The sequence below is a fragment of the Corvus brachyrhynchos genome, unplaced genomic scaffold (assembly GCF_000691975.1).
Source record: "Corvus brachyrhynchos isolate BGI_N302 unplaced genomic scaffold, ASM69197v1 scaffold58, whole genome shotgun sequence".
NCBI classification, from domain to species: Eukaryota; Metazoa; Chordata; class Aves; order Passeriformes; family Corvidae; genus Corvus; species Corvus brachyrhynchos.
The window spans coordinates 359,272-370,885 of NW_008239539.1; positions in this window are offsets into that span (position 1 = coordinate 359,272).

Below are 11,614 nucleotides of genomic sequence, written 5' to 3' on the forward strand. Positions count from 1 at the left end.
ATGTCAATTGTTATATTATTAGGTAAACTCCAAGAAGAAAATCTTTTAATCCACTGTGGCTAATCCAGTCCACTTTTGTTGGCCAGGACATATTCAGCATCAACAAAAGGCTCTGGCCGACGGACACCGGCATACATAATGTATTGATAACTGCGGGAGCCGGCTCGGCAGCAGAAAGAGCCACTGCTCAGGCCGGCAGTGGGGGCCGGCAGGAGGATTTGCCTGACTTTTATCTGTTTTATTTTCATTTCAAAGAACGCGGCTGATATTTGCACTGCACTGCTCACCAGGGGAGCACAAAGAGGGCAGGGATGTTCCCAGCTCCGGCCAGCCCCGAAAACCCGCCGGGATCCTGCCAGGACCTCAGTGGGACCCTCACCCCTCACTGCCTCTCCAGGACAGTGGTGGCACAGAGGGCTGCAAGGTCAGGTTCGTTCCGGGCCTGGTTTTGGGGGAACGCGGCTGATATTTGCACTGCACTGCTCACCAGGGGAGCACAAAGAGGGCAGGGATGTTCCCAGCTCCGGCCAGCCCCGAAAACCCGCCGGGATCCTGCCAGGACCTCAGTGGGACCCTCACCCCTCACTGCCTCTCCAGGACAGTGGTGGCACAGAGGGCTGCAAGGTCAGGTTCGTTCCGGGCCTGGTTTTGGGGTGGTGGTTCCCACGGGGACTTGGCAGCTGGGGTGGCTCCCCTTAAATTAGCCATGCCCTGGGATTTACCCTGGGAAGGTGCTGTTGCCCTGGGATGGGGGAATCACCTTCCTCTAAGGACATGGGATACAACTGATGCAGGAATAGAAGTGTCCACGCTGTGAAGAGCCAGCGCCGCTGGGGAGGAGAAGTGGAGACCACACCTGGACTCACTTTGTCTTCCCAACACAGCACAGCAGAGACCAGAGCCAAGGAACCTGGAAAGGAAATAAAACCAGCGGCAGCGAAGGGCAGGTGGGACATGAGTGGGGACAGTGTGGCCACAGCCCGGCTAGTGTGAGTGTTTGGGCAGGAGGAGGTGGGAACTGGTGGGAATGAGCTGAGAGGGGTTGAGGTGGCAGCTGCAGATGCTGGAGATGAGCAGGGCACACCAACCATCCACCCCCTCCAGGCACTGGGTATGGCCTGTCCTGAGCTGAACTGTCCCCTGAGGCAGTTCTGGGTGAGGGTCCACACCTGGTCCACAGCAGGACAGGAGGGCATGGATGGCCAAGCTGGGTCCACAGGGATTGAAAACAGCTGTGAGCTACGTGGCTGGACAGGCATTGGTGGCCATGGGATGAGGATGGGGCTGAGCCAGCAAAGAACTCTGCACAGCAAGGAACTGGGGTCTCTGGTGGGTGTGACCTCACTCAGGAACCCACAGGCCTTGCAGGATCCCCTTAAATCCAAAATGTCCTTATTTCTGCTGCGGGTAGCTCAGTGCCACCCAAGGCCAGTGGCTCATGTGTAGCCATGAGGATCTTCAGTAAGAGCATGGAAAGGAAACAGCAATGGAGAAACTAAAAGGACTCACTTCAAAGAGCCCAGAGGCCTTGCCCAGGGTTTTGTCCTCATGACAAAGGACAGCAGAGGAGTCCCTCTTCTGAGGGTGGGGGACTCACTGCACCCCCAGATGCCCTCTGAGGTGGGCACAGGCATTCATCCATCGGGATAGTGCTTACAAGGCACAGACAGGCACAAGTGACCCAGGGAGGAAACAGCCTCAGAGAGATTTGGTTGTTACTGCAAGCCCCAGGTTGAGCCATTCTGTTCTTGCTGCACTCACAGATACTGGGAATCCTCCAGAACTACAGTCTCCCTCCAGTGGGGGTAAAATGGCCAATGCTAGAAGCTTCTGCAGGGAATGGATGCACAACCAGTGAGTAAGTGGAAAGCTGTGAGTTACCAGCCCTGGACAGTCCATCCTGAGATCCACCAAGGGATCCAAGGGACAGGAGTCAGGGATGTGGATGCCACCCTGAAGCAGAGGCTCTTCGGAAGGCTGAAGCACAGTGGGGGCTCACTAAGCCTCGCTGCCCAACGCAGACAGTTGCTCTGATCATCACCAAGGCATTCCCAAAACTCCCAACTGCTCCACATGGTCCATCCAGAGGTCTGCCCAGCACAGAAGCTGCCAGGCCAGACTGACACATGAAGAGCACAAACCACCTGGGAGACAGAGGATGAGAATTCAGGCCAAATCATTCATTTCCATCAGGCAGAATTTTCATGGCAGGGGTCTCTGAGCAGCTGTTGAATGCAAGACTAAGGTAAATAGGCTGAGCTAAACATGTTCAGCATTGGAGACCTAGAAATACCCCTCTGTTGGGAACAGCAAGACCTGGACCTCCTGGGCAGACACCTCTGCTCCGTGTCCCACTGCAGGACAAAGCTCAGGTGCACTGGGATGACTTCTGGCATTGACTGGTGTCTCGTGGGACATCGCCCACAAGGTGGTCACCCAAGACCATGGGCACTCACCTCACAGCCCTGGGAGAGTCACAGAAGTGTGGGAAGAGGAACCAAAGTCCATGTCAAGCTCCTCTGTGAGACATGTTCTCCATGACATGGCCTTGGCACCCTGGGGAAGATGCTGCCAACATGAAGAGTCTAAGCCCAAGGTCTGGACAAGATTTGGAACTGTACATCTGCTTCCAGATGTGCTTTCTCATGTTTTGAGCCACTGTAACTATAAAGGATCAGGATGAAAGACAATACGAGGCTGGATTTGCTCACATTTGCCAGCTGTGGGTTCTCTGGATGCTGGTCGCTGTGCCAGCCAGCATGTGTCCAGGGAAGGGCTGCTGACAGGAGATGCACTGGTAAGAGGATGCCCAGCAGGACAATCAAAGCGGGAGTCTATTCCCTGGGGGAGCACCAGGGGAGCCCTGGGGTGAGATGGCCAAGGCTGCAGGGGTCTGGCTGCTGGCAGCTCTCCCGTGGCGGAGAGGAGCTGCACAGGCTGAAGGGCACAGCATGAGCACGAGTGGTGTGAGATGGTTGGACATGAGATGGTTGGACACCAGATGGTGTCTCCAGCCCTGCAGAGCAGGGGAGTGACAGGAGCCTCCCTGTCCTGTTGGGGAAAGGGGACAAAGGGCTGGGAAGCCGCTTCTATGGAAGGCAGCCCAAGGCTTGGTGTCTGGAGGAGATGGGACACTCAAAGCTGCCTGGCCTGATGCTCACATGTCCAGGGAGCAGCTCTTGTAATCTGTTCCCCAGGGAAGTGGGATTCCATGGTGTGGCGATTTGATGGTCATGATCACAATTCCGTGACTCCCCCTGCTCCCAGACTTTCTGTGCTGGAGAGGCCTTGGCTCTGCTGTGGTTCACCTGCCTGGCACAGGAAGGGAAGATTTTAGGAGAGAGGCAGAGAGTTGCCAAGTGGTGAGCATGGGTTATGGGCCCAGAAGCTCTGGCAGAAGGGGACAGGGAATCCCATGGCTGACATCCAGTGCCAGAGCAGGTTTGCCTTTGCTGTGGAGCAAGTCTTGGATCCCTTCAGATACAGAGACCCCCCACTTCTCTGAGCTGCCTCCCACAGTGAATGATTTTGTGAGCAATTTCTTGAGTTTTCTGTCAGGATGAGACCAACACTCTCCATATCTGTTCACCTCATGCTGGAAAACCTTGAGATGAGTCAATGCCAAGATGACCTCCTGGGCTGGGCTTGTGCTAGGGCAGTTAAAGCTGCAGAAGAGTTTGGAGACTCTCCGCTAAGTGTGTGGATAAATAGCTCCCACTGAGCAGCCCCAGCTCATCAGCCAGGACTTTTCCCTGCAGGAGGAAGCAGGTCGGCCCCATTTTGGCATGTCCAGCATTTTGGCTGGTCAGGGCCTCAGCTGATGTCCATCAGTGCTGAACCTTTCCTGGCACTGTCCCACTCACTCCCACCATGGAGGAGGAACCATGCAGGGAAACCTCCAATGACCCTCGGGCAGGTCACTGGGGGTGGAAGGGCTCCAGGATATGCCCATGCTGAGCCCTGGCCACCTTCACTGGGTGCTGGTGACACATCAGTGTGGGAGTCCCATCCCCCAGCTCGGCCAGGAGGGGTGGCCCTTGCTGGGGAGGGGGCACAGGACAGTTGCTCTGAGAAAGGGCCATCTCACAGGGAAGATGGCAAAGGTGGGCAACCCCACCTACAGCTGGGGATTTTCAAGGTGCTGCTGGGAAGTGGGAGGTTGGAAAGGGGTGGTGGAGGCTGGAGTCTCAGTGTGGGTAGAGAGAGATCCCAGAGGGCCTGTGGCTATCTTACCAGAGAGCTGAAGGAGCAGAGGCTCTCAGAAGTGCCCTGCCAGGACTGGGGGTGCCCAAGCTGGGGCTGGCCAGTCCCCCTGGCCCAGAATACACCTGGTCCTGCAGCACACAGAAGGGCCCAGCAAGGGCTCTGGCTGGCAGACCGCGACCTCCTGCCAGCACAGCTGTCCTGCCTGACACGGGCAGCCACCAGGAGCCCGCTACTAGGAATTAGCTGCCAGTGGCAATTAGCTTCTGGCTGCTGGGATCACTCAGAGGAGCATTTGGGGCATCTAATGCCCTGTCTGAGGAGCTTGAGGCTGAGAGAATCATTCTGCAGGAGAATTGGGGGGTGAGAATGCCGTGGGGCTTCCCTCAGCAGTGCCCAATGTGATCATAGGGATCCCCTGCCCAGGAGTAGCTGGGGCTTGGACCTCAGCAAACCAGCCACAGCCTCAGCTGCTGTTGTCACTTCATGGGCTCGGAGCTCTCCTGATGAAGGACAATGGCAAGCTGGGACCTAAACTGTACCTGTCGGGCAGAGTGCAGAGGTAAAATGATTTCTAGAGCTTGCCTTGGATGCTTGAGTGTTTCTGAGATGTCCTCACAAGCCTCCCTACACCCAGCAAAGCCGACCATAAACCCGTGGGCCACTAGGTGGACTCACAATAAACCAAAATTGCGGGATTGAGAGTTCCCTGACCATCTTCCTCATGTCCGGGGAAAGCCTTGTCAAAGCAGAGGCACCGTCAGCGAGACTCATCCCAGGAGAGAACAGAGAAACAGCAGCGTGTGTCCAACTGGCCGCTGCCTGGTCACCAGAGGTGGAAAATTAGCCAAAACATAGTCTACAGGCCTTACTTGTCACAAAATTTTTGCCAACTCCCTGGGAGAGCTGACCCTCCAGGAGGAGTGAGCCAGGAACGTGGGGACCAGCTCTTCAAGCTGCACTGCTGATGGAGATCATACCCAAAGGGTCACACTGGAAACCTCGGGGCTGCAGGACAGACATCGAGGCACCACCAAGTGCTGAGGTGGCTCTCACCAGCCAAGCTGGTGATCACAGTTAAGCCAGAAGATCTTGCCCAGCATCACAAAACAGATCTGCGAGAGCAGAGCAGCTGGTATTTCTGCACTGCACCAGCCTTCCCCCACCTTCCAGCAGCCCAGGTTGTGGTCACCGAGGGTTGGGTAAAGGAGACCCATCTTTCCTGGCAGAATCAAGCAGGTTGAATTACCACAGGCTGCTCTGGGATAACCCTGTTGCAGGAACCAGTGGCTTCCATGCAGCTATTCCTCATGCTCTTCTCATCCCATCCCGCCATGGAGACTCTGGAGCAGAGGGCGAGCCATGGCCTGGGCAGGTGGGTGGGCCCTGGCTCTGCAGTGGGGCTTGGAAACCAGGGACAGGGTTGTCCCCTGATACTGCTGCTCCCTCCTGCCCCAGCTCTGTAAGCTGGGACCATTTCAGCAGGGATAACCACTCCAGAGGCCCAGTGCTCAAGACAGGGCACACCGTGCTCCAGACATCTCCGTCTCATGGAGAGGCAAGATGTGAAGTGTGTCCTTCAGGACCATAGGAACAGGTTCCACTCCTATGAGTGGGAAGCACAGGGTGTCCCTGCCTGGCCCAGCTCCCCTGGGAACATCTCCTAGGTAAGGTGGTCCCAGCAGGGACAAGCTGACATCTCTTCTCTCTGCAGAGTGGCACTTCTGGGATGCGTGCGGACGGCATCCCACCCCTGGCACCCCAAGAGGAGCAGCGAGCCTGGTGGTCTGGAGCATGGAGAGGCAGGAGTGCAGGGCACAGGCCCGGGCTGGACCCCAAAGGTGGGTGCAGGAAGGCGTGTGGGGTGTCACTGAGGGGTGCTCACCTTCACCGGCTGGGGATGAAGAGCACTGGGCATTGGTGGTGCTGGCTGAGCTCCTGTGCCATTGCTTTGGGCAGAGAAGGTTGATCAAAACCAGGGGAGTTGTAGGGTCTGGGATGCAGCAGGGATCTCTCAGGGTCTTGGATGTAGCAGGGTCTCAGATCTAGCAGGGGTCTGTGAGGGTCTGTCAGATATGGGAACCTTTCCCCAAAAAAAGCACAAAGGCCAGGTGGGGAGGGTTGGGGGACACACCAAGGTCCTGGCATCCCTATCAGTTCATACACTTCTATGCCACAGCCCTGAGCTGAGATGGGAGCCCAGGGTTTAGCTGGGGTGGCTGGGACAGGAGTGAGAAGAGAAGCCCACGTGAACAAACTGGGCTTTGCCCAGCCAGCGCAGAGGAACATCAGCCGATATGGTCATTGGCTGTTACTGCAGTTATGGATGGCGCAAACCAAGCAGAGGAGAGTGGCCATGAGCTGCTGTGACTCTCCCTGGCTGGTTGGAATGGAGGAGAAGGAGTATGGGGAAAGCTTTGACCAAAACTCCAGTCCTAAGCCCAAAACATGAGGCTAGAGGTGGCTGATAGTCAGAAAGGAGCTGGGGATGGTCTAAGGGTTGGCGGTAGGAGGGTCACAGAAGTGTGGGAAGACAAATAAATGTCCATGTCAAGTTCCTCTGTGAGGAGAGTGCTGGGTGAGCAGCTCATCCAGAGCAGCTTCCCAAGGCACAGCACAAGCTTGTCTGTGATCTTTTTTTGGGGAAACATCAGGTTTGGGGGCTCTGTAATCCAGCGGGAAGGGCAAGCAGAGCTGGGGGAAAGAGGCTGATACCAGGGCAGGCATGAAGAGAAACACCGGGAGAGGAAGGCAGAACAAACCCCTGGGAGAACAGGCCAGGGTGCTGGGACACTGCAGGGGCTCAAGTTTACATACTGGGGCTTCCATCTGCCATTTGGGCATCTGCACCACCGTGGGCAAACACTGGCAGCTGCAAAAAACCAGTTCAGACAGCTGCCTTCGCTGGTCCAGACCCTCCTCCCCTTACATTCCTGAAAGGAGATCATCCTGGCTACAGTTCTTGTTATTTTTGATGTGAACAGTAAAGCTTTTGCCCTATCCACCTGCTCCAGGCCTGTACCCCAGCACAAAAAGGGGATCTGCAAGAAAGCATCCATGTGGGAACAGGAGTGAACTGGGAAACTGGGATGATTTTTCTGGAGGGGAAGGATCTGAGTGCCCAGCGCAGCCAAGCCCTGCAACCTTCCCTCTGCCTGGAAGAGCAGGCTCCATCATGGGCTTTATGAAAGAGCAGGATCTGAGTGAAAAGGCATAAACTTGGTGTCCAAACAGTGCTTCATCCTTTTCACCCAGCATTAGAAGCAATGTGTTTGCCTCTTTGAGCTGGGGAATCCAAAGAAGGAGGCATACCCAGGCTGCCTGAGGGACCTGCACCTGCAGCTCCGTGGATGCTTTGGAGGGCTGACATGGCCAGGGTGGGCAGATATCTTTAGACCCTGCAAGAAGGGATGATGTGATGGTTGAAATCAGCATCACTTACTTCCAGTTTTGCCCCCAGCCCTGGCATGGCTGTCTATGGATATCCTCACTGCTCTCACTCAGATCTGCTCCATCCATCCCTCCTAGTGAGGCAGGAGCTCTCATCCAGCCCCCAGCCTGGACCTCCATGGCCACTTCTCTGCTTTGTTCTCCTGCCAGCCATATCCTGTGGCTCTGCTTGCTTGTCCCCTCAGTGGCAGTGCCACTGGGCTGTTGGTGCCTCATCCCAGCCAGGCTCTTTGGGATGCCCCAGGCTGCCAGCACCACAACACCAATGCTTTTATTTTGAATGCTAATACATTTTCTTCCTCCTGTTCTGTAAGCAGCGTCTTTCCAGCAGTCCAAGAGAGAGCTGTCAGCCCCCTCTTGCACCCCAGGACATTATTTTCTTGGCAGTCCCTTCAGCCATCATTGGTCATGTAGTCAAACCCCAGGTCCTGCCTCAGCACTGAGGGTGCTGCAGGCCCGAAGTGGGAGGCAACCCATCCCTCTGAGCGAGCTGCCTTTTGCCTCTGTCGGTGGTCGGTGTAGGACCTCGTATCCAAGAGTATTTCTATCTATCCCCCAGTTCCAAAAAGGTTTTTGAATAAAAACACGGGGTTTCTGCATCGCTTACGACCTTGCAGGAGCCTTTTAAATGGCAGCCAAAGGTTGAACAGCACCATCTAGTGCGCTCCCTCCCGAATCCGCCGCGCCAGAGGGACGCCGGCTCACACCCACGCACATCCCTGCCGCTGGGAGGGAACGCGGGATGCTGACGGCCCACCAGCCATCACCTCTCAGCACCAGGTCAGCCCCACCTAGCTCTGGGGGAGTCAGCGAGTCGCTACAAAGAGGACAATTCATTCACGAGGATTCCTGTGCTGAAGCTGATCCAAGCAGTTTCAGACTCTGCAGAAGGGATGTTGGAGAGCTTGCAGGTTCCAAGCCATCTTGGCAGGAGGGGAGGGTGCTACAGAAAATATCCCTTTGCAAGGAGGCTCTGGAATTGCACTGCACCAGTGCTGCCTGGATGCAGCACAGACTCTTCAGACCAAAGGCTGAGAGTGGTCCTTTTCTCCAGTGTTTGCTGTTTGTTTCTTCCAGGCAGAAAGGGATGTGTGCACTGGAAGATGGGAAGTGTCCAGAATCCTAGGTTCACATGGGGCCAGCCTCAGTGGCAGGGTGACACCAGGGGTGCACCAAAACACCACAGCCATCTCAGTGGTGGTAGTTTTGGTGTAAGGGGGATATTTGGGGTAAAAGGCAAAGCTACACGATCAGCTGATGAAGAAGGGAAAAATAACCACGTTTGGTTCGTTGGTCTCAAAGACCTTGCAGTCTGATTCCTCCTGCACACAGCCAGGAATGCTCAGTTTGGTTTATCACCTGTTTGATGTCTTCAGATAAATCTGGAAGTGATTTTGGCCCCTGGTAGAGTGCAGGGATCAGTCTTCTCATCATGAGCCACCTGAGGGGTAAAAGGCAGGGAAGGGGCTCCAGAGGGAGCCCATGGCTCCCTCAGCCCCTAGCATCCCTGCTAGAGGACCAGAAAATAATGAGGCACCCTGGGGGCTTGGCATTGACCTGTGGGAATTTGCCTCTTCCGGCCTATGAAGGGGCAGCTGCCCGGCTGCCTTGGCTGGAGCAGGGCAATGCTGGCTCTGCTTTCCCTGTGAGCACGCACAGAGTGATCCTGCACTGCTGGGAGAGACCTGCCAGCTGCTCTGGAGGCCCCCTGCCCCTCTGTGTGCCTGAGGGTGGGACAGGGGGGCTGTGTTCCCTGAGCTGGGGGAATGCGCCAGGAGCTGGTGGGAGCAAGATGAGCCTCCAGCACTTCTCCCACCTCCCCAGGTCCAGCCCAACCCAAGGAGCAGTAAGGAAAGGTCAGGGAAGGATGGCAGCATGAGGGAAGGCATGTCAAGCCCCAGCACTTCAACCACCTGCATCCTGCTGCACCCAAACTCATCACCCACCACCTCAGGTTCTCCCTTGCATGGAGAAATCTTCTCTGGTTTCTCAAATTAACTCAGTTCAGGCCATGAATCTTGCTGGGCCTTTCTCTGGGAGATGAAAAACTCCCTAATACCTGATCATCTCTCACCCATGAAGTGGCTGAAGCGCTATAATGTAGCCGTCTCTGGGACTCCTTTGAACTTGCCGGGGAGGCTGTGAGGCTTGGCTACACCCTGCAAAGCAGGACTCACTTTCAACTCTCTTCCACCTTCTCCCAATTCCTCAGCCTCTTTTCCAAAACACAGATGCTGGAACCCTTCTGCTGTAGCACCCAGCCCCGTCTCAGCTGGACACCTCCCATGGGGAGCCTGCTGCTCCCACATTATCCCTCCTGCCTCCTAAACTCCCCCCGATCTGTCCTTGCCAGATCCTGAGTTTCCAGCAGAAGGGCCCTGTGTTCAGTGGACAGATCTTTTCACAGCTGCTTGCATTCAAGCACGTTTTATTTGCCAGGGACTCAGCTTGTGAAGTTTTCTACAGCTGTCTTGACCTCGTCCATGTCTCCTGCCCCTCTCATTTCCCTCGCCCCGGCGTTTTTCTCAGCAGGGCTTTTTAATCTATTTCTAGACCATTGATGGAAATACTGAATAGCACTGGGCTTCCCATCCAAGCCTGGACACCCACTGAGCGCGCTCCCATTCTGCAGGGATTCCCCATTGATGGCTGTCGGTTTGCCAGCTCCCAGCCCCTTTAAGGTGTCCCTCTTGATGTTGTATTGTGCTAATTTTTAATCAGAATAGTATATGGATTAAGTCACATGCCTGAACAGAGCCCAGGTCTATTATTTCTACACCATAACCTTTATCAGCCAAACTTGTAATCTCTTCAAAGGATGACATCAGAGTTTGACAAGAGCTATTTTCTCGAAACTAGGCTGATTGCATTAATTATATTCCCATCCTTTAATTCTTTACCAGCTGAATCCCACATCAGCCTTTCTATTATTACGCCTGAGATCAGTATTGCACTGCTACGTGAAAATCGGCTCCGAGCATCGTTCACATGAGAGAGTGCAAGGAGCCACATCATCCTGCCAGGCTCTGTGCTGGGGTGAGATGGGGAGTGTCACTGCCCAGAGTGGACATTTGGGAGTTTCACAAAGCTGGAAAAAAAATGCTACATTTCCAAAAGTGTTCCCTAAATGCATTGAGGCAGGCAACTGTGGTAGCATAATCGCATAAGAAAGCAGAAACAGTGCCTGTTGGAAACCATTCTGAGTTATTTCTGATTTTCAGAGGATTTTCTAGCAGTTTGTTTGCATGTTCAGCTTTTGGGATGGTATCTAGGGTCTGCCTGGCTCAGAGTCTTTCACTGCTTTCCAGGGAAGAAGCATGCTTTTGCACTTCCCTGTCACGCTACTCTCATTTGATCTCTGCATCTGGCAACCCACTTCTCCCTTCAGTGTCCTCCACCACTGCAGCCTCAGAGCTGGTGCTGAGGCCTCCCCGAGCCGGGACCTCCCTGCTCCCCATAACCAAACATCCCCGATTTGGGGAGTCTCCATGTGGTGTGACACATTCCAGTCCATGCAGTGCCACCTTTTGGACAGTCCGTGATTTCTCCCCGCGGCAGAGTTCCCCAGCGCAGAGAAGCAGGACATACATTGCAGGTTCCAAACCAGCTCTAGTTGTTGGCGGAGACCAGAGCAGCTGGTGGACCGGTGCCTCTGCATCCCCAGGCCCATGGTGCATGGTTCAAATGGGACAGAGCTCAGGTGTGCCGTGGTGTTCAACACGGACAGAGCTGTGGAGGATCGTGTTGTTTGAGGGTTGATACCTTTCCTGGGAAGAGCCCTTCGACGAAACCCTGGAGGTCTCCGAAGTCTCTCTGGGGCTGTCTCTGCCTGGGATGCTCAAGGGAGCTCTGCGGGCTCCCCTCATCCAGGGCCAGACGGAGCCCTGGAGACACTGAGCGCTTGAGGTGTCCACCCAGCCGGGGCTCTCCGGGAAGCTCAGCCCGAAGCCTCGGCCATGTG